Here is a 26,327-nt window from a genome sequence, read left to right as displayed (position 1 = left end):
GGGGGGGCGGGGAAGTGACATACCAGCAGGTATTTCCAACAAGATTTTGGCTGAGCAATATTTTCACTAAGAATCTAATATATCCTTATTGACAGTTAAAAGTTACCAGTGCTTGTTTAAGAGCAGTCCTTTCCTTTAGAAACAGGCACATGAACAGCTTTAGAATTTGTCATGCTCTGATCTCTTTCATTCTGAAAATACCCATGCTATTTTATGTGGTGGTAATGAGTTGGATATTTCTAGTGCTTGCCTGGGTAAGCAGTCATGAGGGCTGTTGTAATAAATAAATAGTAAGAGTACATTGCTCTGATAATAGCAACTTTCATTGAAGGATGTGAATATGCTTTGCAAAAAAAGTGATATAGAATCCTTAGAAAGGCTTTTATTAGTAGAAATGTAATACAGCAACTTTTAAATGGAACAGTAAAGCAGACTGCAGAAAGAATTTCTGACATTGTGTTTCTAATATCATTGCACTTTCGGATATCCAGGCTCTCAACCCAAGCAGTTGGATGCTAAGAAAAGTTCCAGTAAGCAAATGAACTTGTACCACATTAAATATTATGGGAAACTAGTCCTTCAAATTTTTAGATTTTTTTTTAGGTGAACCTAACTGCCAATAAATTGCATTAGTTTCCCTTTTAAAAAGCTAGGTGATATATATTCAGTTCAGATTTTACCTAGGATTGAAAATAACATTCTTGCATTAATTATCCAATTCGCTTGTCTGCTCTTTATGGAGTAAGTTATGGTAGCCATTACCCTCAAAAGTTAAAGATATTTCCCATAAGTTTGCTTAAATAGAGCTCACTACTATTTTATATATAATGATTATAGCAGTGAAGATAAAACTCAAATATTTGTTTATCAAACAATTACTTTTCTTGAGAAAGTCAATCTTTTTTTTTTTTTTTTTGGTACTGGGGATTGAACCCAGGGATACTTAACCACTGAACAACAAAAAATCAATCTTTTTATTTAAAAAAAAATACTTAGATAATAATTAGGATTAAAGGCATCACTACCAAGATAAGGTGACTTATATACATAGTTAAAAAAAAAAAAAAAGACTTTCTGGTAATAGTGCCTTACCTGAAACTGTTAGGAGTGCATGATTTGGGGAAGGCTATCGAAAACATATTGAAGTTCCTCAAATCACACCATTGGTGTAGCCTTTTCTACTCCTAACTCAAATATTCATTTTACTGATTTCTAAATTAAATAGATGAGGTTTATAAACCATAAACCTGTCTTTCCAATCATGGTCCTAACTTTCACTAGCCCTGTATTTTTTGGGGAAAATTACTTCATCTCTTTCAGTTTTTTATTTTCCTTCTAAAACAAATTAAATTGTGCTCTAGTTGTGTCTTAGGACAAAGACTGAGATTTTGCCATGGCTAATAGAGACTTGATGGTGTAGGAGGTATGTTTTCATTTTAAATATGCAGACAAGTTTTTAAATGTTTTCTTTTAGTGTGATGTTTAGACAAATTGAGGTTCTAGTCTCAACACACACACATATACAAATTCACTTTCTGTCTTTCTTTCTTTCTAAGGGAGAATCTTAAAATGAAACTGGCAAAGTTGTGTTCCACTCTTTTATAGTGTGATGTTTGTGAGGTTTCTCACATTGTTCACATGTTTCATTGAAATAAAGATGGCACTTTCATTCGGGCATGAATCCTGAATTTCCTTGTGAAATCAAAATTGAAATTGGAGCCTAGGAATAGTGCCTGAGATCTTTTATGTCTATTTTGTCATGAAAACTATTCTTTGTTAAGGCTGTCCCTACATAAGTGGGAGGAAAGAATAGACTTTTTGTTCTATTGTCTTCTGCATCTCTTAGCATTATTCTAATATATTCTTGTATGTTTTAAGTTTTATTCTTATTCTTATGTCCCCAAGAGAACACAACTCAGTGCCCCTGAGAAGGTAGGAATTTTAGAAAGTGTCCGATTTATAGATTTTGCACACCCTCATCTATCATGCCATGTTTTCTGGAGTACAGTTCTGAGATTTATGAATGATAATGTAATAAGCATAACAATATATTATGCATCCTACATCACATGCAAATAATATCCATTCTATCAAGGGATTTTGTTCAGAGAATTTTCTATAGAAATATTTTTATAAATGGTCACCATTTTTCTAAGTTCACAGAAAAGAAGTAAAAACAAACTTTAAACTTCATTTGGTACTTAGTAGCTCTGCTCCCTTCCAGACTGCCCCATTTCCTAGTATCCTCCCACAAAAATGCCAGACTCTTCAACAGTAGATCTAAGCTTTGTTAATAACAATCTGAGAGCACGAATTTTCACTAATTCTAGAAAGTGTGAATAGCTGTTAATCCCTTAAACTCCCAAAGGTCTAAAGTGGTTAAAATAGCTGTTACTCAAAGAAATCATGAATCTGTAGGATTTTTTTAAATTTTTTTTTTAGTTGAAGATGAACCCTTCCTTTATCTTATTTACTTATTTTTTTCAATGTGATGCTGAGGATCCAACCTAGTGCCTCATACATGCTAAGCAAGTGCTGTACCACTGAGTTACACCTACAGCCCCAACCTGAAGGATCTTAACACAACATAATAAAGAGAAGCTAAAAGTGTCCAGATGATATCCAAAATTTATTTTCAGTTGACACCTAGGGAGATCATATCAGTCCAGACTTTTATCTATCTCTGGATTTTTGCCTCTACAATTCTCATAATTTGGGAAACCTTTTCATTCCTAACTTTTTGCACCATAGAATCCCTAAAAAGTCCATTTTTTATTCATTGTGGTTCCCATTTCAGCAGCTGTGAGGCACTGCTGTGTGGAGAAAGTGTGCCAGGAAAGAAAGTATTGTGCACTTTGTTATTGGGTAAATCAGAAACTGTATTTGCATTCAATTAGGGACTTTCTGGTGATAGTGCCTTACCTGAAACTGTTAGGAGTGCATGATTTGGGGAAGGCTATCGAAAACATATTGAAGTTCCTCAAATCACATCATTGGTGTATTCATTTTACTAATTTCTAAATTAAATAGATGAGGTTTATAAATCATAAACCTGTCTTTCCAATCATGGTCCTAACTTTCACTAGCCCTGTATTTTTTGGGGAAAATTACTTCATCTCTTTCAGTTTTTTATTTTCCTTCTAAAACAAATTAAATTGTGCTCTAGTTGTGTCTTAGAAAGATGCTGGTGGAAACATGATAGATGAATAAACGTGAACAGTCTCAAAGTTAGGAACATTGTGTACATTTCACCTGTTTTAATTGCAAAATATTATGAGTTGGAACAAAATGCAGTCTTAAAATTTTTCCTCTGGTTTTAAATTAGTTCTAATGTAGAAATCAGGCACAAAATTTAAGAAAGTAAAAATGTCAACCACTTTTTTTTTTTCCTGTACTGGGATTGAACCCAGGAGTATTTAACCACTGAGACAGTCAGAAACTTTTTTATATTTTATTTAGAGACAGAGTCTGGATGAGTTGCTTATGGCCTTGCTAAGCTGCTGAGGCTGGCTTTGAAGTCACGATCATTCTCTCTCAGCCTCTGGAACAGTTGTGATTACAGGCATGTGCCACTGCATACAGCTCAATCACATTCTTAAAAACTGAAATCAACATGTAATTTCTGATTTTATAAGGTATTTGCTGGGATATTGTTTTAGTCAGCTTTTTCATTGTTGTAACAAAAACACCTGACATGAACAATTTTAGAGGAGGAAAAGGGTCACAATTTCAGAGGCCCCAAATCACAGACAGCCGATTCCTTTGCTCTGTGCCTGAGGTAAGACAGAACATCATGGTGTAATGGTTTGGCAGAGGAAAGCAACTGGGTACGTGCTGCCAAGAAGCAGAGGGAGAGTTCCTCACCAGGAACAAAAAATATAAAGCCCAAAGTCATGTCCTGAATGACCTACCTCCTTCAGCCACACCCTATTTTCTAAGGTCACCACTCAGTGAATCCATTCAAGTGGATTAATGTGGTGGTTATGCCACAGCTCTCATAATCCAATCACTTTGCTTCTGAACTTTCTTGCATTGTCTAACACATGAGCTTTTGGGGGACACTTTGTATCTTAAAATATAACAGACATCTCTATAAAATCATGTTTTAGAATGCCACGAATGCAGCAAACATCATCAATGAGAAGGTAATTTTTTCTCCCTTTTATGTCCTGTGTCTTTTACACTTGAGGTCCCAGTATTGATGTTCATCGAAAAATATTTGAACATATGTGTTAAACTAAAATTAAATTGAACTGAAATTAAATAGACCATATAAGCATTTATTACAGCACATGGTTTTGTTTTGAAACCTAAGAAACACGCTTTGAGAAATTTAAGATGTAAATAAGGAAATATTTGAAGATATTGTGTCCTGCATGGATAGAAAAGGGGACAAGAAAAAGTGAACCTTATATGTTATTGTCATTGGGGTCCGTTAACATCAACAGTTTATGAAGCTAGGAAACAGCCACAATGTGATCCATTCAGTCAGATATTTGCACTTCACCCCCACAAGATGATGTATATACAAACTCAACCATCATACATCTCATTTCCTCAGATTGCAGCTCCCCAGATATGGGTGTATAGTATGCATCATAATATATACCTAATCAATAGCTCCATTTGGTAAAAATCTGAATTATAGTTATCAATACTAATGTTCCAAAAGATATCACAATTGATCTTATTCTTTCTAAAATGTAAAATATCATATTGCTCCACCAATTTGGAAAATATTTTAATAACTTTTACAATATATATTCATTGAGTAAATTGATATATACATATGTATATATATAAATAACAATCTTAAGTTATATCAATATTATCCTATCCTAAAACCAGTTTTGTTTTGTTCAAATTATTTTGGTACTTTGAATTTATCCTTATTTTCTTTATGAAGAGACCTGTGTGTCAAAGCATGCAAATTAAAAACCACATGTGAATTTAACAGACTAAGGAAATTTTTTAATCATCGCATTTCTTAGCTTAGGCGAGAACAGATTGAACAAGGTGGCCTCCATTATGTCACTTGCTAAATAATTTGGCCCAGAGAGTCAAAGAAGAACCCATTGACCTCCAAAATGAAACTGATAGTGAAAAGGTAAGTCAGAAATCTGAGTGTCACCTCAACTACTGACTCTCCCTTACTCCAACTTTTATCTTTTAAATATCTTCTACATCTCTGAATTTCATCTAGCACAACTCTCCAGTCACCACTCTTTCCCTTGAATCACTGAAACACTCTCCTACTCTTCTAATGGTCCTTCTTTCCTGCCGCAGTCCGGCTGCAGCAAAATAACCCGGGGGGTGACGAACAACTTGTGTAGATTGATACAGCAGGAGTGGGAGCCGTTTGTTGTAGGACAGGAGGGGTATATATACATTCCACACAGCTTATCTAATTAACATAAACTCGATATAGCAGTCAACCAATAAGGAATCTCCACACTTAATGGCTCGCTGGCGTTACTTCACAAACCACTCCCTCTGGCAAAATGCTAGGCGTCATCCAGACTTGTTTACAGACCCTAACACTTTCCTTTCTTCCTTCCTCCCTTCCTTTCTTTCTTTTCTTTTCTTTTTTTCCGTTTTTTGAGACAGGTTATAAGTTGCCCAGTTTGGCCTGAAACTTGTAATCTTCCTTCCTCAACCTCCCAAGTCCCTAGGATTACAGCTGTGCACTGCTTCACTTGGCTCCTAATGGTTTATTGTGGTCCAGTTTTTTGAAATCAATTTCCCCTGTTTCAGTCAAATAATTTTCTGTAATATCAAACCTCTTCCCTCAAGAAAAGTCTCTTATATGATTTCCCTTGGTCCTAAGGATATAGGGATCCATTTATTTTATTTGTTCATATTAGACCTTGCCTTTTATGTGGGTGATTTTCCTCAACTTCCTCAAGATTCTTGGATGTCTATTCGTGCAAGTGATAAGACTATATCGAAGGGTAAGAAGATAGCTGACATAACACTGTGTTTGCTTTTGTTCAGTACTATTTCCCCGTGAGGCCTCTCACCTGAATGAGAAGGCTGACTAAAGGTTCTGTGTAAGTGAGGGAAGTCAAGGGAATGTTTTGATAGCTAGTCTCTTTGAAGTACCCATGGGAAAAAAGCAAGTTACATAGCAGGAGCCTCCCACAGTCTCCTGTATTCTGCAACCAAAGGGAAGCATTCTTCTGCCTTTTATTTTAAATTTACCTTTTATGTGTGCCGGTTAGAGTTATGCTAAGATGTGCTTCACTTCTCTCTGACTCCAGCACCTTGGAAATATGACTTTGTTATGTATATCAGTCCCTTGCCCACTGGATTCATTGATGATACACTTATTTGCTTTCCCTGGTATCCTAGTGTTATTCATTTTAATGTATCATTCTGTCAATTCAAAGAGACTTTGAAACAAAGAAAATACAGGCACATTTGAGAATAGTTCTTGGGTATAGGCCTTGGCTGGCAAATAGTAGCTTTTGTATTTTTACTTGTCTGAAGGAAGAGTTCTACTCTGTCTGCTTTTTGAGAAGTGGCTTCCTAAGTAAGGACACAGGAATGTGTCCTAGCCTTTTGCTGCTGCTATATCTGTTGATTGATCTTGGAGGTCTTTGATGACTGTTGTTAAATTTTATCTTCTTTCGTCTCCCTATTAATCATATTTTATTCTTTTGCTGCCTCCTGAAATTTCTTATAATATTTTGATTCACTGATGAAGTGCTTCTTTTTTTTTTCCTTTCCATAGTGTCATTGGTATGATTCATTTTAATTTGTCATTTCTGGAAATTCAAAGAAATCCTGAGAATAAAGAAATATATTAATATATTTGAGCTTACTAAATCATCAGAAGCTTAATTTGCCTTTTTTTTTGTTTTGTGAAAAATGTTCTGAATAAATGAATCATTAAATTTTTAAATTGTAAAAGACATAATTGTAATATCTAAGAGATCTCATTTTTTTCCTCCGTCTGTACTGGGGATTGAACCTAGGACCTCACACATGCTAGGTAAGCACTCCACCACTGAACTATATGCTCAGCTCAAGCTTACTTTTATTACCCTTAAGAAACTTTAAAAAACATTTTTTCTATTAATTTACAAATAACTTTATCCATTAAAAAAAAATAACTCAATAATCAATTCATGAAACTTAATTGTTTGACTATACTATAATCAATAAATTTAATGTCTTTATAAAGATTCTGTTTTGAAACAGACATTATTTTAAGAAATTTCAATTGATTAATTATAAACTATCAATATTCAATAATATGAAAATCAGTCAAATGATGCAAAAACATACAATTTTGATACAAAATATATAATGGGTAATATTTTGAAATTTTTTCAGCTATTTAAACAAAACCTTATTTGCTATGCAATCTTCAGTCAATCTTCCTGCTGGTTATTTCCATCATAGTATATTTTCGATAATCACATTTTTAAGTCAATTGAAATTATAGTAACTAATGAGGATTAACTAAATTATGTACCTTTCTTAATTCTCTTAGCAAGTAACAGATGACCAATAAATGATTCAATGAAGACTTGAAACCCATCATAATGTTCTCATAGGAACTGATTATTATAAAGAATTCATGGTGGTAAAGAGGAGAAGCAAAAATAATAAAATATATGGTGTCTCTCTTCTCAAAATGGATACAAATATTATTGATGGATACAAAACATTTAATCATCATTGAAATCTAACCTTAGAAATTAATCTCCAGTTCATACATATATTTACATGTATTTCACACAGAAATTCCATTAAATATGTCTTCAGAAAACTCAGAGGATCAGCCAAAAAAAAAAAAAAAGGTTTGGGCTGGGGTTGTGGATCAGTGGTAGAGCACTTGCTTAGCATTTGTGAGGCACTGTATTTGATTCTCAGCAACACATCAAAATGAATAAATAAAATAAAGGTATTTCCATCTACAACTAAAAAATGTTTAAAAAAATGGTTGTGTGTTAAGAAATGACTTTTAACTAAAGGTGAAGTAAAATTATACTAATGTTATTTTCAACAGTTTGTTCAAGACACTGATTCCTTTAAAATGGCCCTTAGTCCAATTTGCTATTTCTTTCTGCTGTTTTTCATCTTCAGTACCCCTATATTTCTCAGATGCTCATATTTTTCATCTCTGTCTACTTCTGTCTCCCCAACCTCCAAATGAGCCCTTCTTTCCAAGACTTATCTTATCCTTCAAAGAGATCTATATGTGCAGAAAACCATTGTATTATTTTAACCCTCCTTCCTAAGGTTATCTTTTCTTCCTTCACCATTAGTTTATCCAATGTGTTTCCTTCTTTTTTTAAAATTTTTTATTTTTTAGTTGTTGTTGTCAATACCTTTATTTATTTATTTATTTTATGTGGTGCTGAGGATCGAACCCAGGACCTCACATGCACAAGACGAGTGCTCTACCACTGAGCCACAACCCCAGCCCCTCCAATATGTTTCTTTTTCCAGCAATTCATCAGGGCAGAGCATAAATTTCCACTGATGATTCCACTGGATTACAGTTTTTGAAAAGACAATTACAGACTTGGCTGCATGTCTCTTTCAGGTATTCTAACTCTGTAGACTAAAATTCTGCATGGTTGATGATAATTTAACTTACTCAGGACTAAAATTCCCTGAAGATAATTATAATTTTTATTACTAATCTGTATATACAAATATCTTGTAAATTATTTACCCTCTTGTATATTTATCTTGAAAAAAATCTTATCTCTAAACACTCTAACAAATGGTACATAAAACAAATATTTAAACATTTTCTATTCAATATCTTCATGCAAATATTCATTTTAAATTAAACATACACCTGATAATGCATTTCCATTGAGTCATAATTAAAATTTAGCTGTGAATTATTGATATTTAATTTTAATCTCTGCTAATATTTATATCATTTATCACATGTTTTTGTGTTCCTAAAAACTAGACTTATTTCCCAGTATACTGTTATTATATATTTTCAGAAATCATTAAAACAGTAAGCATTTTAAGGAAAATGGGTATCTCTAACATAAATTCAAGAGGGTGTACATGATAGCTGAATTTAAACAAGGCCAGGCAAAATAGATGGAAAAGATACATTTTTGTTTCATTCATTCTGAAACTCTTCAAAATGGGATTTATTTTGTCTCATTGGTGCAAGCTATAGTTCCACATACTTGGGAGGCTGAGGCAGCCTCAGTAACTTACTGAGACCCTGTTTCAAATTAAAAGGAAAACATGGAATTTAATTTTAAAAATAAGGTCACTTTTTTATAACAAAATGTAGCTCTATTTCAAACTCATTCATGAGAAGTTAGTCATCAATACTATTTGAATTTTTCTATAATTTGATTTCAGGGACTTCACATAGCCTGGCAGTTTAAGATGCCTTGGAACTGGAAAAAATAAAGTTTGCTCAAAGACATGAGGTGAGTAGAAAAATAGGAATTTTGATATATTAACAAAAATTCATCACGGCCATACTTGGTAATATTCTTGAGAGTCATAGTCACAAATCTGAGAGTCAGTATTTGTATACTGCACTTTTATAAGTAAAGCATTATATAAGGTTCTGGATAAAGATTCAGAGGAATCCTTAATTCTGAGAGGTTAGAATTTAAAAATGAAAACCAGAATTCTGATATATTATTAATCAAAAGAGGGGTCAGAAGGAAATTTTATGGTGTCGATAATTTTTTATTTATTCCCAATTTGAATATTTCTACAGATGTGCTTTCATTTCTTCAAAACATTTAACTATACAATGAAAAAATACAGATTATTTAAAAATTTTACCTATAATCTAACTAAAACTGAGTTTTTTGCCTACCACCTCAGTCCTAATAACAGTTTAGAATAAAATTAAAAAGACTATAAATCTGAGGAAAACAAAGATATTAATTAATGCCCTTAATACCTTAAGAAGGAAATGAAACCCAATAGATTGTATGGACACCATAGAACTTCTTTAAACCACCCAGGTCTTTTCCCAGAGTCTCACACATTAAATAATTGTTCATATTTTTATTAAAAAACATTTTACAAGATGCTTTCTAAAATTTTTTTTTATTTTGAAATAATTTTAGATTTCAGAATTTTGCAAAAATAATTCAGTGAATTCCCTGCCCCCTTATACAGTTTCTCAAATGTGAACATCTTACCTTGCCATGACACAGTTGTGAAAATTAAGAAACTGCCACTGGTACATTACTACTAGGGAAACTTAAGACTTCCTTCAGATTTCTCCCATTTTTACAGTAATGTTAATGTTACATGATGTTAACCTCAGTCATTGGATAAAAACAATGCTTGGTAGTCATTCCCCATGTAAGACTATTACTTTACTCTTTTCAATATTCTATTGTTTTAGATAGACATCAGTAAATTCAGCACATGTTCAAGGTGTGTGTGTGTGTGTGTGTGTGTGTGTGTATGCCTGTATGCTCAGCTGGGAGGAGGATTAGGGAATTAAGCTCCACCTTCCAGAGGGGGTAATACCTATGTTTAGGTAGTGCTCCCCACATATTCATGTCCACAGAGAACCTGTAAAAGTGAACTTTGGAAATAGGATCCAATATCACTGGTGTCCTTATAGGAAGAGGGAAATTTGGAAACCCAAACTGACACACTCACAAGGGAGAATTTTTTGTGTAAAGACTGAGGCATAGGTTGAAATGTGTATCTGCAGATTGCTGGAAACCACCGGAAGCTATGGAGAAGAAAGAGAGGATCTTCCTCTAGAGACTGCAGAGAAAGGGTTGCCATACTTTGATTTTAGATGTCTCTACTTCATAAACGGGCAGAGAATACATTACTTTTATTTAAGTCACCCATGTTCTGGTAAGTTGTTAAAGCAACCCCAGGAAACTAACACAGTCTTTTTACGTTGTTGGTCAGGTTGTTTTCAAGTCTTGCTTTGGGGAGATCTTTCAAGTTGGCTTTGACATATCTCCATCAAGTGCTACATTTTTATGCCCTTTTTTCTTTTATTTCTTCTGCCAATCTCCTCTAATTTATTTGTTCTCTCCCTCTATCCCTATCTTCCTCCCCCTCTCTCTTCTCTCTCTCTCTCTCTCTCTCTATATATATATATATATATATATATACACATACACATACATACATACACATTTGTTTTCTTCCAAGTGTATGTTACCTTCTTCCTTCTTGTTATTTGGGTAGCTTGGGTAGCTATAGACTTTATTTGCTTCATTCTATAAGTTTTCCTCTTCCCTGCCATTAGTCCAGAAACATCTTAATTAACTAAATAAACTTCTTTCTAGGGAAATAGAAATGAGGAGGAGGCAGTAAGAAATGTTGTAAGTGAGGGGTCTGTCAGGGCCTTTTTTTTTTCTATATCTGTCATTTAATCAATAGGTCCATGCGTTTAACTGCTTACCTTTCAAAAAATATCATAGATAAACATTGACATGTATTTTTTATTTTTTTCCAATTTTCTTTTTTTCTTATAAGGATAGCGGTGATATTAGGTTTAGGATCCATCCTAATCCTACATGACCTCATCTTAATTTGATTAAATCTGTGAAGACCCTATTTCCAAAGAAGGTCACATTCACAGTTTTCTTGTGGACAGTAACATTTTGGGGCACTATTTAAACAAACACAATGATTACAACCCAAAATATCAAACAGATCTAGATGAGCATATAATGATTAAATGAATATTTAGATAAAGTAAATTCATGGGAAAGAAGGACAAACATTTCTTATAAAAAGTCTCAATATACATGTAGATATTATACTTTAGAAGGCATAGTTTAATTCTCAAATACTCCTCCCACCCACTACATACATGTAATAATTTAATAGTTGGAGGTTTACAGAATTTGTAGTTATTGCATATCTTGAAAGTGAACAACAAAAATACATAGTAAAATTACTATGGGGCACGTATAGAGTTATCAAATAGAAATGAAGTAAAATAAAGTCTTTCATTTCTTTAAGACTATTATCTTTTCCAATAATTTCGATCACCAATTTATTTTAAAATTTTATGAGAACAACTTTCTTGTAGGAAAATGAATAGATGAAATATTTACTTATTTTTTATGGCTGCCCAATTAAAAGCACGATAAATGGATTTCCCTCAGTCTGCAGGAAATTAGCAAATTAGGCATCAGGGGAGTATTCCACAAACTAGATAATTACATAAATTGACTTAAAAACCCCTCCATACTGAGATTCTCCTTGATAAGTGAATAAGTAAATAATTCTCCAAGTTTCACCTTCCTGATAAAGGAACTAAACATTATGATAGCAGTTTCACTCATAAGCTTATGAATATGTCATTTTATGATGTGAGCAGATCAATGATGAAATAGGAGGATAACATGTTACAGGAAACAAATTTCAAATTAGGATCAAAGAAGGATTTTATTTCTCACTGTTTGATGCAACTCCTACACTCAACAATTACTCCCAATTTTTTTGCTCATTTGACTCAAATCTGTATTCACAATATTATTAATGATAAATTAATACCTGTAAAGAATATTTATATAGAGCAAATAAAATATGTATAAAGGATGAAATTTGTTTGAACTAAAAGAACAACTTCTAAAATATTATGTAGAAACAATAAATTGGTCAGTGAATGTTATATTCACCTTGTCTACCAACTGGCAGCCTTGCATATAGAGAAAGAAATAATTATTGAATATATTTTAATATAGAGAAATGAAGAAGTATGCACCAAAGCAATTGCAGAATAGAATACAAGAAAATACTTTATATATGGTATAAGAAAGTTTGGAAAGTTTAGATTGTGCTCCAATAATCCAAGACATAATTGATGCATACAAATGACTATAAAACATAAATATATATTGCTTGAAAGTTATAACTTATTTTCTTATAGCTGATTACTTAATATCAGAGCCTCACCCATATAATGCCAGATATTTAAGTTAAACAAAATAAACACTGAGTGTTCACAACTTAAACAAGTGTACTGACTTAAGCAATAAATTGCAATAGATGTATGGGGGGAAATCAGAATGTATAGTACTTTGATATCTGTGAAAGATGTTATTGTTCCTAATTGTCTGTTATCTCCCCCCTCAGAATATAATTCACCCCCTTTCTTACCATGCCTCTCAAAAGATAGATTTTTTTTTTAAACCAGCAATGAGGCAAGTTTTTTCAGTGGATGGATACATATTCTCTCTAGGCATATGCTTTAAATGTGGGCTTTCTGTTTCTTTTCTCTTTCAGGACAGCATACCATAGACAGGGGCTACTTATTCTGCTGAAATATGGAATGAGAACATGTGAATAAACATGGAGCTAACATGCTGACCTAAAAGTAAGAAATTAAAGTTTGCTTCCATAAGTCAGTAGAATCTCAGAGATACTTGTTAAAGCAAAATAATTGATGAACACAAATGCAAGAGCTAATTTTACACTCACTCTTGATCTTTTAATCATCCAGTACTCCTGTCACCTTACTATTTCTCTGAATAAATGTAAGTGGAATGAAGGTGGTTGGTTTTAGGCTTAAGATACTAATGCTTCCTATTTGTTCCCATAGATGAATCCATTAGACTCCATTGCCATAGGTTATCTGTTCTGTTGAACCATCTAGACTTCCTCTGACTTTGTATCATCTTCTCTCAAATGTGGTGAAATTTAAGACTTTTAGGCTAAACTGCTTGGTTTGGGGGCTTCCTATTTGAATTTGTCTTTATTCATCACTTGTTCTTGAAGGATAACATCACAGCTAAGTTTCAATGTTAAACTTCTGCTTCTGCCAAATATAAAAACCAGAATTCTATTGGTGCTATACAGGAGGGTCTCTCAGACTATAAATGAAACCATCTAGCTAAAAGCTTGATACAGATTGTAAAAGCTTTCTACATCAAACTAAGAAGCTGATGTGCTATAGGAAGCTAGTCAGGACTTTTAAGGAAAGGAGTGATATAATCCCTTTTTGCTATTTATATGTATAAATGTAGTAGCAAATAGTGAAAAAAATGTAGGGTAGGAAGAAAATAGTGATAGGAAAATTAGATAAGAAGCTTTTGCAAATGTTAAAATTCTGACAAGTAGAAAGTCTGAAAGCATAGAATAAAATGTCAATAGTGGACAGAGGAAAGCACAGACTTGGGCCATGTAATATAATCTCAACAAACAGTATGTTTTGCTTTAGTTAGTTTCATTCTTGACTATAACAAATGATAAAGGGATTCAATAGATACTCTTCAGGTAAAATAATGTTATTCATCAACCATTTAAAAATGTGTGTGAAGTAAAGTCTGTGAGAGAAGAAAGAAAAAATATTCTAATCACCAAGGAAAAGAAAGTGCAAAAATGGAAAGAGAAAGCAACTAGAGCGTGGCTTGAACTGTGTAGAAACACACATGCAGATGCAGTCCTTAATGTGATTCTATTGTTTTAAACTTTGGGATTCAAACATTATATTTCCCTTCACTTATAAAGGAATTAGCTAATATGACTTATTTATTATTGGCAGTGTGAGTTTGAGTATGGAACTTTAAGTGTGGAATTTTGCCTAAATAAAATTGTTATTATCACCATTTTAGGACTAGGCAGCCAAACATTTATAAGTCAGTCCAATAACTCCAGCAGGAGAGTTTAACAACAGTGAAAAAAATGATATTCTTATTGCTCTTTAGTGGTACACAGAAACAGAAGAGACTGGTATTGAAGTCATTTATGTTAGGATCAAATCCTTTGGGTTCAACATTTGTGATATGAACCCTAGTACTAAAGATCAAGATCTTAAGGTTAAGAAAATACCGAGTCAGACTAATAATCACAGTCAGCAAAGGTTAACATCCCATCTCTCTGCTTAAGGGAGATGATGACTCATTAATTATACAGAGCAAATCTGAATACAGTTTCACACATTTCTTTATTCTAACCCACCTTTTTTCCAAGTGAGGAATGAACACAAAATATATGGTTAAAGTTCTTTTCTTACAAAGAAAGAAACTGGGGGAAGGGGGAATCTATATATATAATTATATTGTAAATATCTAGTCTTCTTATTAATAATCTTATTCTAAAAGTGCTCTTTTGATCCCTTAATTATTTAAAATATCCTTTTTCACAAAATCAAAATGAAAACCTCAAATGTGACTGGGCAGTAAATGAAAGAACTATGTTTTATACAAAATAAGAAGGATATTCATTGTATTCTATGCATTGCTTCCAATTAACTATTTGTTGATAATTCGGATGCATGCTTTGAAGAAGAGAGGTAGAATTTATCATGAACAGATCTACTCTAATGTTCTGAAACACCTACTATTCTTTAGAACTTCTCAAAATTGAAGCCTGCCATAGTGAAAGACAGAGTCATTTTCTTGAATGATTGACTCCAAAGGGGTCAAATTTATCAAATTAGAGTGAGAAATTTAAAAAAATGTAGATATTTTGTGTTATTATTACAAAGTAAAAAGTATAATGGATGGGTGTTAAATTAATGGATTTTTATTAATAAATATAAAAAACTTAGAAGTCACAAATATAACAAAATTTCTCATTTCTTGCTTCCCTTTACTGTAATCATGGAAAAAAAATACCCTAAAGAGAAACTAATCCTCATATATTGCTTAAAAGAATTCCAGGGATCAAAAAATTTCCAATTATGACAATAGATCAATAATCAATAATCCCACTAGGATCCAGGAAGGGTATCTGCTGTCAATCAGACCCCTAGGTATAATTTTCTGGACAGGCATTCTGCAAGAATCTTGTGTAGAATGAATGGCAACTACTGAAACTATATCTTAGGTTCACAGAAATTAGCTCAATAGGATCACTTTATTGGGTGCAGCATAAGCAATATTATATTGAGAATGGTCTCAATAGGACAGCCCCTGATATTATCAATGATATCAGGAGTGAAGGATAAAAATAGATGCAAAAATAAGCCTGAACCCTAAATCTAGTTCTGCGTATCTCAGGAAGAAAGCAGGAGTAAGATGTTCATCTTCCGAGGGCATACTGTATTTTTGCAGGTAGAAAATACATTAAGGGGGCTGGGGATGTGGCTCAAGCGGTAGCGCGCTCGCCTGGCATGCGTGCAGCCCGGGTTCGATCCTCAGCACCACATACAAACAAAGATGTTGTGTCTGCTGAAAACTAAAAAATAAATAAATATTAAAAATTCTCTCTCTCTCTTTCTCTCTCTCTCTCTCCCTTAAAAAAAAAAAAGAAAATACATTAAGTAGAACATTATTTACTATGCAGAGTGGGAAGGAGAAAGAAGGAATATATTCAAGATATTGTGTCACCCAATTCTAAATTTATATGCTATCCCATTCTGATAATTCTGCTGGGTATTTAAAAAACACACAAGTTTCAGCATCACAGATATAAAAAATAACATTTATTTTGTCCCACACTAAGCCCTCCCTTCAATGAACAGCTGAATCTTGGAATTTTCTTTTGAGCCATAAAATCAATAGAATTTCCCTCTCAAATCAAACGGAGCCAAGTACTGAGCAAATTGCCACAAAACGTCAAATCTGTCCACCATTAGGCTGATCTCTAAAGATTAACCAAATAACCAAAAGAAAGATGATGAACACTAAGAATAACTGGACTTGGTGAAAATATTAAAGAACCAAGTCAAACAAAAATTTGGAAAAAATATACCTATGACATCCCTAATATAGAACAGTAACAGGAAAGTAGATTTTTGAAAACAGCACTCCTACACTCTTATAAAGGAGAAAATTAAGCATAGTAGGCATGCAACAAAAGTGAACTGAATAAATGCTGTTGAACGCAAGTTATTATAAAAAAATAATTAGTAAAAATTAATGGCTTTGACAAATCAGTTAACCAAACAAAAATTAAAATTGAGAAACTTGCAAATTGTGTAGATAATTAGTTTTCTGAAATTAAAAAAAAAGAGAGAGAGAGAGAAATGACAGATATAGAAGATAGTAGAAGAATATCATCATTTTAAAAATGTCTAAGGAAATTTTACACCTGGGCAATGATTATCAGTGCCAATTAGCATCACAAATTTGGGATATCCAGAAATTACATGTCTCATGAAGGAAGCAACCAACACCGCTATTGTGAATTCTTGCCCCAAATGCAAATTTAAATCTAATTGAGCCTGGTATGATCTAATTTTCAATATGCTGAATCCAATGGAACATATATCAGAGCAATGCTGTGAGAACGATCTAATCATGGGAAATTCTACAATGCAAGTGTGCAGTTTCTTCAACAGATCAACTGAAGGGGAGTAAAGAGAAGAATAATCCAGAAAATAGACTAGAAAAGATTTGAGAAGTATAGCAAGCAAATCTAAATCTAACCTGAATCTAAAGTTGGTATAAAATCAGTGCCATGGAGAGTTATCCTCATAATGTTTAAAGCAATATAATAATACATAAATGTCTTGCAAATCCAAAATTTTCATTTACGTAAATTTTTGCTTATTGCTAGACTGAGAGCGAGAGAGAACTTTTTTTCTTTTAGTAGCACGAGTTCTATTTGCCTATTATTCTTGGCCTCTTCCTATTCTGCAACTCACATCCAAGGGGAAGCAACTGAGGCAAAGATTAAACTAGAAGGTAAAGAGGGCTATGGAGGGTGAACTCGCAGGTTCTTATGGCAATAGGCAAGAATAATATTACTGTTTTCCAATCTAATGAGTTTTATGGCCCCTAATGAAGTTCTAATTTAAATCATGAGCTCCATTTCTAGGCATACACAGGGATAGCTCAGTTTCTCAAAATCTGTATTTCATTCAGTACCAAGACAGAAAAGGCAAAGGGAGTACCTAAAATTAACATAACTTGCACAAGGCTCAAGAATTATCTCCCACTTGTGAGTGATTACACATTGGTTCTAAATTGGCCAATTAAAAATAAAAAAGAAACATCTTTGCTAGGTGCTAGGTGTATTTCCAAGACCCAGGCAATTCCATAGTTAAGGCAGTAGAAATAGTCACAACACCAGAGATATGGATATGCCTGCTCATGGAGTGAGCTTTGTGACTTGAAAGTCAGTGGGTTCAATTCTGCAATTCAGACACATAATACTAAGGCAGCCATGGGCATTCAGATGTTTGTAATATACTATGCAGGAAAGAAAGAGTTCATTAAAGACTTCACAATGATAATGATACCAAAGCAAATTTGTAAATATATGGAAGAATTTAATGATGGCTCTGATGGAAATCTTTGAAAGAGGAAGCATTTTACATAGAAGGATTATAGGCCCTGTGGTATGCTGAATGCCTAGTGCTGAAATTAACCTTTCCACTGGGAGAGTCTTTCCAACTGAGTGTGCTTACATTAATTTCTTTAAACTTTAATTCATAAGGGCAATATAATTTAATTCATGCTTTTTTGGCTGTTCCAGAACTTTTGCTGGGGGTGAGGTTAGTATGTCTAATTCTGAAGTTTGACATTAGAAAACTAGAATACAGATAGAAGCCAATTCTTTCATAAAGATTTCCCATCAGGATATTATTTTGATTGCCATTTCTTTTTCCTTTTTTCTCATTTGGTGTACACATATAGCAGAGAAAAGAGATGCTAATTAGTGGTCTCCTCAAACACTAACCTATGTGAATGCAAAAGAAAGATTTTTCTTATTTAAGTACACTTTTGGGAAATTTACTACACTAAGATAAACTGTTTCAACAAGATAATTAAGGACATTGTCCAGAATGTCATTCAACAAAGGTAACTCATAAAAGAGAATGTTGCTAATTACAATTGAAACCAATAAAATAATCAAAAATAAGAAATAATCAAAAGAATTAAGGATTCTTAGTAATTAAGAGACTTTATTCACTAAACACATATTTATTGATTATATACCATTGTAAGCAGAGGAAAGACTGTGTTGAGCAGACACATGGGTACATGCTTTCACAGTTTAAATTTCAAATAAACAGAAATAGCCAAATAAAAATAAAACAAAAATATCAAGAGGATATGTTTTCTTATTTTATATGTTTAAATGAAGAAACAAAAAAAAACTATCAAAATTAGCTACAAGCAATATTGTGTTGAAGAAATAAAAGAATTGATCTTTGTTGTACTGAAGCTATGTGGTATATAAACTCTGAAGCTTTCTTTGAAAAAAAAATTTTCTCTTTCTTCTCTCTAGGTTTTCCCAATTTCAGTATTCATGTTGTAGACAATGAGTATGCTAGTCTTTATTCTGAATTCCAGCCTTTACTGCATATTATATTTTTAAATTCCCAGTTGACAAATCTTTTGACTCAATTTTAGTGATCTACTACACAACCAATCTGGGGGAGTGGGGGGAGACAGGGGCTAGAATCATGTGACACCAATATGGAGTTTGGCAGACTTTGTTACTTGCTTATGCAATATGTATTCTTTACAAATTGATGGTTGTAATAGAATTCTAATTGTATACAAGACAACAAGTTCCCAGGCAAAATACAATATTCCTTAGCATATTTTGTGAATAAAAATTGTCATTTGTCAGGGTTCTGGTTCAATGAAACATAGCAGGAATTCTCCTGACAAGGCTTTGGAGAAAACGTTTTTAAAGGGAAAGATGTAGAAGACACATGCCCTGGGTCTTTGGTGTTGATATTCTTCTTCCTCAGAATCTAGATACAATCCTGTTTGTGGCTAGCCATCTTGTAAGCACAGAATGGCATGGCCAATGGCAAAAGTTTATGCCAAAGTCAGCTGAAAGAAAAGCTAAACAGATACTGCATCTTTAACATCATAAAAAAAAAAGCTACTGTATGAGTCAAGAACTTCTTCTAGAATTTTGTGATGTGACAAAAATGAATTTTCTGCTTAATTAAGCCATTGTAAATTGAGTTTTCAGACTTTGTAATTGTTTTTGATGCCTATTACACTGGATTTTGACTGGTAAGCAACAAAAAGATTTACATTAGCAACTAATGTTTATGACACCAGTAATCAAAATACAAAAAGAAAAAAAAAAACTTTATGAAAAAATTCAGCAAGGTTGAGAATGTAGCTTTGTGGTACAGCACTTGCCTAGTATGTGTGAGGCCCCAGATCCCCAAGTCCTCAGTACAAAACAAACAAACAAACAATAACAACAACAACGAAAACTAATTGAAGTCAGTGCAAAGCATGAAGAAGGACTGTACAAAAGTACAGTACTCTTCATAAAAGTTTAGAGTATAATCCACTGTAGAATAATAATATTTATGGAATTGCTTGAACTAGTAAACATAATCTAAACATTAAACCCATGGTATAAAAGGAATATGAGTTAAGCCTAACTAATAAAAGTATGTAGTAGAGAAAATATTTATAAAATTAAGTGGAAATATTAGGAAAAAAAGAATATTTCAGTTTGAAGTGAAAAAAATGCTACCTACTTATAAGATACGAGTCATATTCCAAAAAGAATTCAGAAAGTTCAAAATAATGAGAAAATTTATGAATAAACTTTTCATAAAAGCAATGCATACTAGGGTTAATACTAAACAACCTGAATATTAACAACAACAAAAAAAAAAAAACTCTATGTAAACTAGTATTTATTATTTAGGCTTAAAAATGACAAAAACTAAACATTAATAAACATCCATGCACCAAACAATATAGTATCCAAAAATATAAGGCAAATATTGTTAGAAATGTAACATTCATCAGAGAAAAAAAAGTAGAAAATTTTATTGCTCTTATTATCAATCTGTGATAGGTTCATTATACAAAAACCAGTTAAACCCTAGAGGAGGTAGGTTAGCAAGAAGGTTGGGTTTGGAATGATCGAGGTTTGCATTGAAATCTTGGGTTCAAGTCAAATACTATAAAGCTCCAAATACTCAAAAAATTTCATTTTGGAATTAAAAAGGAGGAACAGAAAGAAGGGAAATGAGAGGAAGAGATTAAAAAGAAAAGGAAAAGGAAGAAAGGAGAGGCAGAGAAGGAAGAGAAAGAGAAGGAGAAGAAAAATCTAACACAGGTACTGCTTTTGTGGCCATTACATGCATTATTACAGTTCCTTGCATGAGCCTATCCCCATTTTACAGAAGAAGGAACATAACTTGAGAGGTAAATGATTTTCCCAGAGTCACACAAAGTGTTTTTTGTTTGTTTGGTTGGTTTTTCATATTATTCTATTTTCTTTTTCTGATACTGGAAATTTACTTTTAGATATCTTCTACATTGAAAAGTTTGAAAAATAAAGAGTGATTTTCTCATTTGGGAAAGATAAAATTTTAAATTGTATGGTTAATTTTCTTGACAGAAGAGTCAAAATGTTATCATTTGTGTAAAACTTTTGACATGCACTAACAATTAGTTTACACCTTAATAATCATATAATTGTGTTTTGAGAGAAATTATTTCTAAAATTATTCACATTTGTTTTCCAACCTCAGAAGCATGAAACACAGAAAGGGATATAGCTTGAAATAAATAAAAGGTTGTGTGGTTTACACGCAAATTAAATAATTTCAGTCAAAATGTATTCCAAGATAGAAATCTTTTCACTTTTATAAAGTGACTATTTGAAAGCCTTTAAAACACTATTCTCTTCAAACATTCTGAAACAACAACAAAAAAAAATCTTTTGCCTTTTGATTGGAACTATGTGTTTCATTATAAAGATGGAACACGATGTTCTGGCTTACATATTCTCTGCAGAAGGAGGTCCTTTTTTGTACTGAATTTTTAGCATATAGTAAAGATCCAGATTGTAAAAAATTAATTTCAGGCATGACAGACTGGAAGTATATATTGAACAGATCTGGGAACAGAAATGATGCAAATGCCTTTCTCCCAGCTTCTGAAAATTATGTAATGGACCAGAATTTCAGGATAGACTTCTGTTTGAGTGAATCATGGACTCTTGATCAGAGGATGGTCCCAAAAATGACTTTTGGAAAGCAAAAGTATAAGGCAGTTTCCTACAAATGGATGTTCCATGAACATTGATTCTAGAGATCTGGTTATGTCTAAGAGTCATGATATTCACATACATTTTAATTATTAGTGATGTAACAGATCTAAGATGAAAAACATATCTCCTAAATGAGCATGAGAGGTAAGACAAATTCACTCATGAAAGGAAGGAGACCAGCAATGCATTAAGAGCTAGAAATAAAAATCAATGAAATTGTTTTAACTCTGCAGTATGTTGCTATTATATTTAAAGCATTACACAGTTTGTTCAGGCAGAAAGATGACGGTAACATTTACATTGCCTGTACATTGCTGTATATATATTATTTAGTGTTTCTACCCCCACAGCAAATAAGAATACTGATGAAAAAAAATACTTGAAAGATTTCCATATTCCTATCACTAAAATATTTAAAATATAGCAGCTGCAAAAAGTGCAACAGAATAGTGCTAGACACTTGTTATTAGGAAACTTTTACCATAATGTTTTTGATAAGTGCCATATAAATCCTCAGAAGAATTAACAAATATTGGTGATTCAAATACATGAAGGAATGAGTTCATTTATATTTGTGTATATATAACTAAAATTAGGAATCTTCCTAATAAAACATAATGACTATCAACACAGCAGATGGATGGACATTTAGAAAGTTTCTGTTAAACCAACCCATTTATAAATTATTTGCAAATTCAATGCAATTCAATGCAACTACACAATGTTTGTCAAGAGCCTGTTATGTGCAATTTTTCCCTTAAAGAGTTTCTGGGGAAGTGAGGAAGGAGTGAAAAATAAATACATCCAATAAAAATGTTAAGGGCATGGCATATCACATTATTCAAAAAGCATGGATAAAAGTGGGAATTTACAGGTTTCTTAAATGTCTGAATCCTCAGCAGAGACTTCATGGGGGTTGGCATTTTAGATAGTGCTATAAGAAAAGGCAAGAATGCAATATGGAGAGCAATGGAACAAGGCATAATTTAAGGGTGAAAGCCAGCATAAGTCACAAAATTTCCTAAAATAAAGCTCAATAAAGTCATTAGTTCATTTTGACTCAATAATAGAAGACAAAGGATCTATAAGAGAGAGTGAAAGATAGTCTTCTATCCACTCAGGATACCCAAAGTAGCCAGGGGTCATCTAAAATCAGCTTGTGCAAAGTGGATTTTCATTTCTATATCTATCTCTAAGTAATCACCTTTTTATCTATATATTCCTATTCTTCAATTACCATATATTTAAAATGCCCTTACCTAATTTTTTGATAACAAAGTAGACACTTATGCACACATGCACAAACATACACTGTGTGTATTTACTGTTCTCAAATATCACTTCCCAATGATATAGCCAAAGAATTTATAATCCTTCAAAACTCAGTCTGTGAAATGCTTTTATAGAAAATTTTCAGATTGACTTTACTTCCCATGTCTTTAAGATAAAGTATAGGTGAAATTTTATGCCACAAAGTCTCCTTATTTAATTATAAATTCTCATCTCTATAATTATCTGAAATAAAGGTCTTTGTTATATGAAAAGGATAAGATTTGATTTATGGAAAAAACAATTCAAAAGAAGAAAGATAAATGTGCAGAAATATGATATATTGGTAAAATAGAAAAGAGAATACACATATACTTAGCTAAATTTCTTCTATGATGAATTAAAGCCAAATATTTTCAATATTTTTAATCACAAAAATATACTTTTTTTAAATTTGAAATTTTAAAAAAATTGAGTATACCTTAAGTTCCTATAGTTGCCTTATCTTGGTACATTTTTTTCCTGAATAAATATCTTACCAATTTTATTTCTCTAGTGTTTTTTAAGTAGATCCAAGCTCACACCTTTATTTCAAACTAAACATTTAAATTTCTACTTTTTAAAAACACTCTTTTTGCTTTTATAATTTTTACAGTGAATGGAATTTTAAACTGCAATACATTATTTGGAGGTGATAGAAGTTTATACCTATTCTTGAATCACTTTCTCTATTTACAATCAGATTAACTTCCTTTTCTAATAGTACTTCTTTATTATATTCTCATTTCTCAGTGTCAGACTACGTGTTGCCCCTCCAAGAAGTCTCTCAAAATAAACCAAATAGATGCTGTGCATCTGTTACCCCTTTAATACTCTTAAAAAACCGCATAAGAGATGTGCTGTCAATCCTATTTGCATTCAAGGATATTGAGACCCAGCCTGGTTCAAGTAACATTCCGGCATGTTGGATTCTAAAGCACAGGATGCTTTGCATGTTTTTTACTTTTTCTCATGAATGTGTGCCAGTGTGTGTGTGTGTGTGTGTGTGTGTCTGTGTCTGTGTGTGTATCTGTGCGAGCGTGCGTGCACAAGTATATATGTGTATATGAACATGAACATGTATATGTGGAAATGTGTATATATGTGTGTGTATGTTCCTATTGGTTTTGTTGAAGATTATAACTAGTCTTTTTATATCTGCCTGAAGATTGGAGCATAAAATTGTGAAATGAAATGAAAGTTGTATTCATAGTCTTTCCAGAGTCTCCATGGTCTTTGCATTTCCTTCATTATCTGACATGGTAACTGACAGATAGTAGTTACTCAATAAATTCTTATTGATTGAATTTTAAAAACCCTCTAAGTTTATTCAGAGAATTTTTTGAATAGAGTTACAAATGCCTTATATTCTTGTATTTTCACTCATTAATCCCCACACAGCTGCTTTAATAATATTTTTATTCTTTTAATTTTCCCCATTTTAAAGCACGTTTTAAGAAAATTTGCCTAGTGCTAAGAATAATATGTTCTGAAAGTGTCAAATTTGATTTTGTATAGAAAAAATGATTACAGATCAACAATTTTGTCACAAATCACCTTTTGTAGTAGGAAAAGTAAGAAAAAAATTTCTATAGGGATCTTATTTTTCAGTTGATACTAATTAGATTTTTTTAACCAAGTTTAAAGCTCACACTGTTCTAGCTTGAACAGTGCCAAATGATAATCCAATGTGACATACATTTCCTATAGCAATAACATTTTGGCAGATAAACTCCCCAATGAGAAACAACGATTTCTATGCTTAGATGAAATTTGTGTTAGAACGCAAATGAAAAAAAAAAAAAAGTAACAGAGTTTTTAAAAAAATTCCACAGTATAATGAATCCATTTTCCATGTTTACTGAAAGTGCCTAAATCCATAGAGAGTAAAGACATTGAGTATATAATAAACAATGCATCAGAGATTCCTCATTGTCCTTGGAAGGTTGATAGAATAACTATTATTTACACTGAAATTCATTCCTAGAAATCTTGTATCCCTTCCCTTCATTATGCAACGCTGTCTTGGACCTGGGAGTCTAGAAATGTGGAAATTATAACACTTTGACACACCATGTAAATGAGGTATCACTGTAACATGCTATTTAAATAAGGTTTGGAACAAACATTCAGTAGGGAAGTTTGGAAAACTTATAACGAGATTACCTCATAACTTTTTTTATAAGAGTATTCTTGTATTTCCCCCCAGCCATCTTTTAATTCCAACAAGATGGCACAGTGTGCCAATTTAGCTTTCCAGCAGCAAAGCTTCACGTTGTCTTATTGTGGCAATTAGTCAGGAGCTGAGCTTGTCATTTGAGCTGCTCCTTCTTTTCTTTAGATAATATTTGACTTGGAGGCTCCTTGTCAAATGGAAATACCTGCAATGGATAGTATCAGTCTCAATCAACAAAATATTTCCCATCATCAGTTCTGAAATTGAGGCTAGAATTGGATAGCTAGTAAATGTGTCCACAGTAGTCTGTGCACTTTATTCATTACCTACATTTTATTTTCAAGATGAACTAGAACACCTGGGCAACTGTATGCTCATGGAAAGCCTTAGGAGAGATTCAATTTAGAAACAATTTTTTTTTCCAAAATGAAATATTTATTTTTAAATTACCATAGCTATAGCAGCACAACTGACTGTCCATAGGGATGACACCTATGGATATAGAAGGGGAAAAAAAAAAGAATCAATGAAAATACTTCAACCTTGCGACATAAGTTCATTATTTTTAGAATTGTGCTCTTTTAGGGGCATTTATTTACTTCTATGTTAGAAACTTCAAAAAATTAGAAATAAATAAGATGTAGGTTACAGGGTAATTAAAAATTGCAACTTCCTTTTATATTTATAAATCTCTATCAGATAGGGTGGATACAAAAATATTTATTAAAATTAAAATAGATCTTCATCTTTCTATAATTCAAGAGCTCTCATAGGTGACACAGTAACAATTTCTACTATGTCTTATGTTCAATTGGTGGCACCTCCTTCGATTTCTATACTTGATGAATTCCAATCTTATTCCATCTTTTCAGTTTTACCCTGATACTTATTTTTTCAAACTTTTTACTGTAAATAAGCATTTCATGTGAAATCTCTTTCTCTTAAAAAAGAAAATATATATATA

The 26,327-nt window shown here is 32.5% G+C and overlaps 1 long non-coding RNA gene across 1 annotated transcript in view; it reads left to right on the top strand.

Moving 5' to 3' along the window:
- The window catches only part of LOC107140502, a 38,520-nt gene that overhangs the window by 9,318 nt on the left and 2,875 nt on the right, over positions 1-26,327 (top strand). The window contains exons 2-4 of the long non-coding RNA XR_001503283.2: positions 4,992-5,107; positions 9,352-9,422; positions 13,228-13,318. This is a non-coding gene — a long non-coding RNA (uncharacterized LOC107140502). The remainder of the gene's footprint in view (positions 1-4,991; positions 5,108-9,351; positions 9,423-13,227; positions 13,319-26,327) is intronic.

Source organism: Marmota marmota, unplaced genomic scaffold (genome assembly GCF_001458135.2).
Source record: "Marmota marmota marmota unplaced genomic scaffold, marMar, whole genome shotgun sequence".
Classification (NCBI taxonomy): Eukaryota; Metazoa; Chordata; class Mammalia; order Rodentia; family Sciuridae; genus Marmota; species Marmota marmota.
Note: the sequence above shows the minus strand (reverse complement) of the source record. Positions and strands in the feature narration are given on the sequence as shown.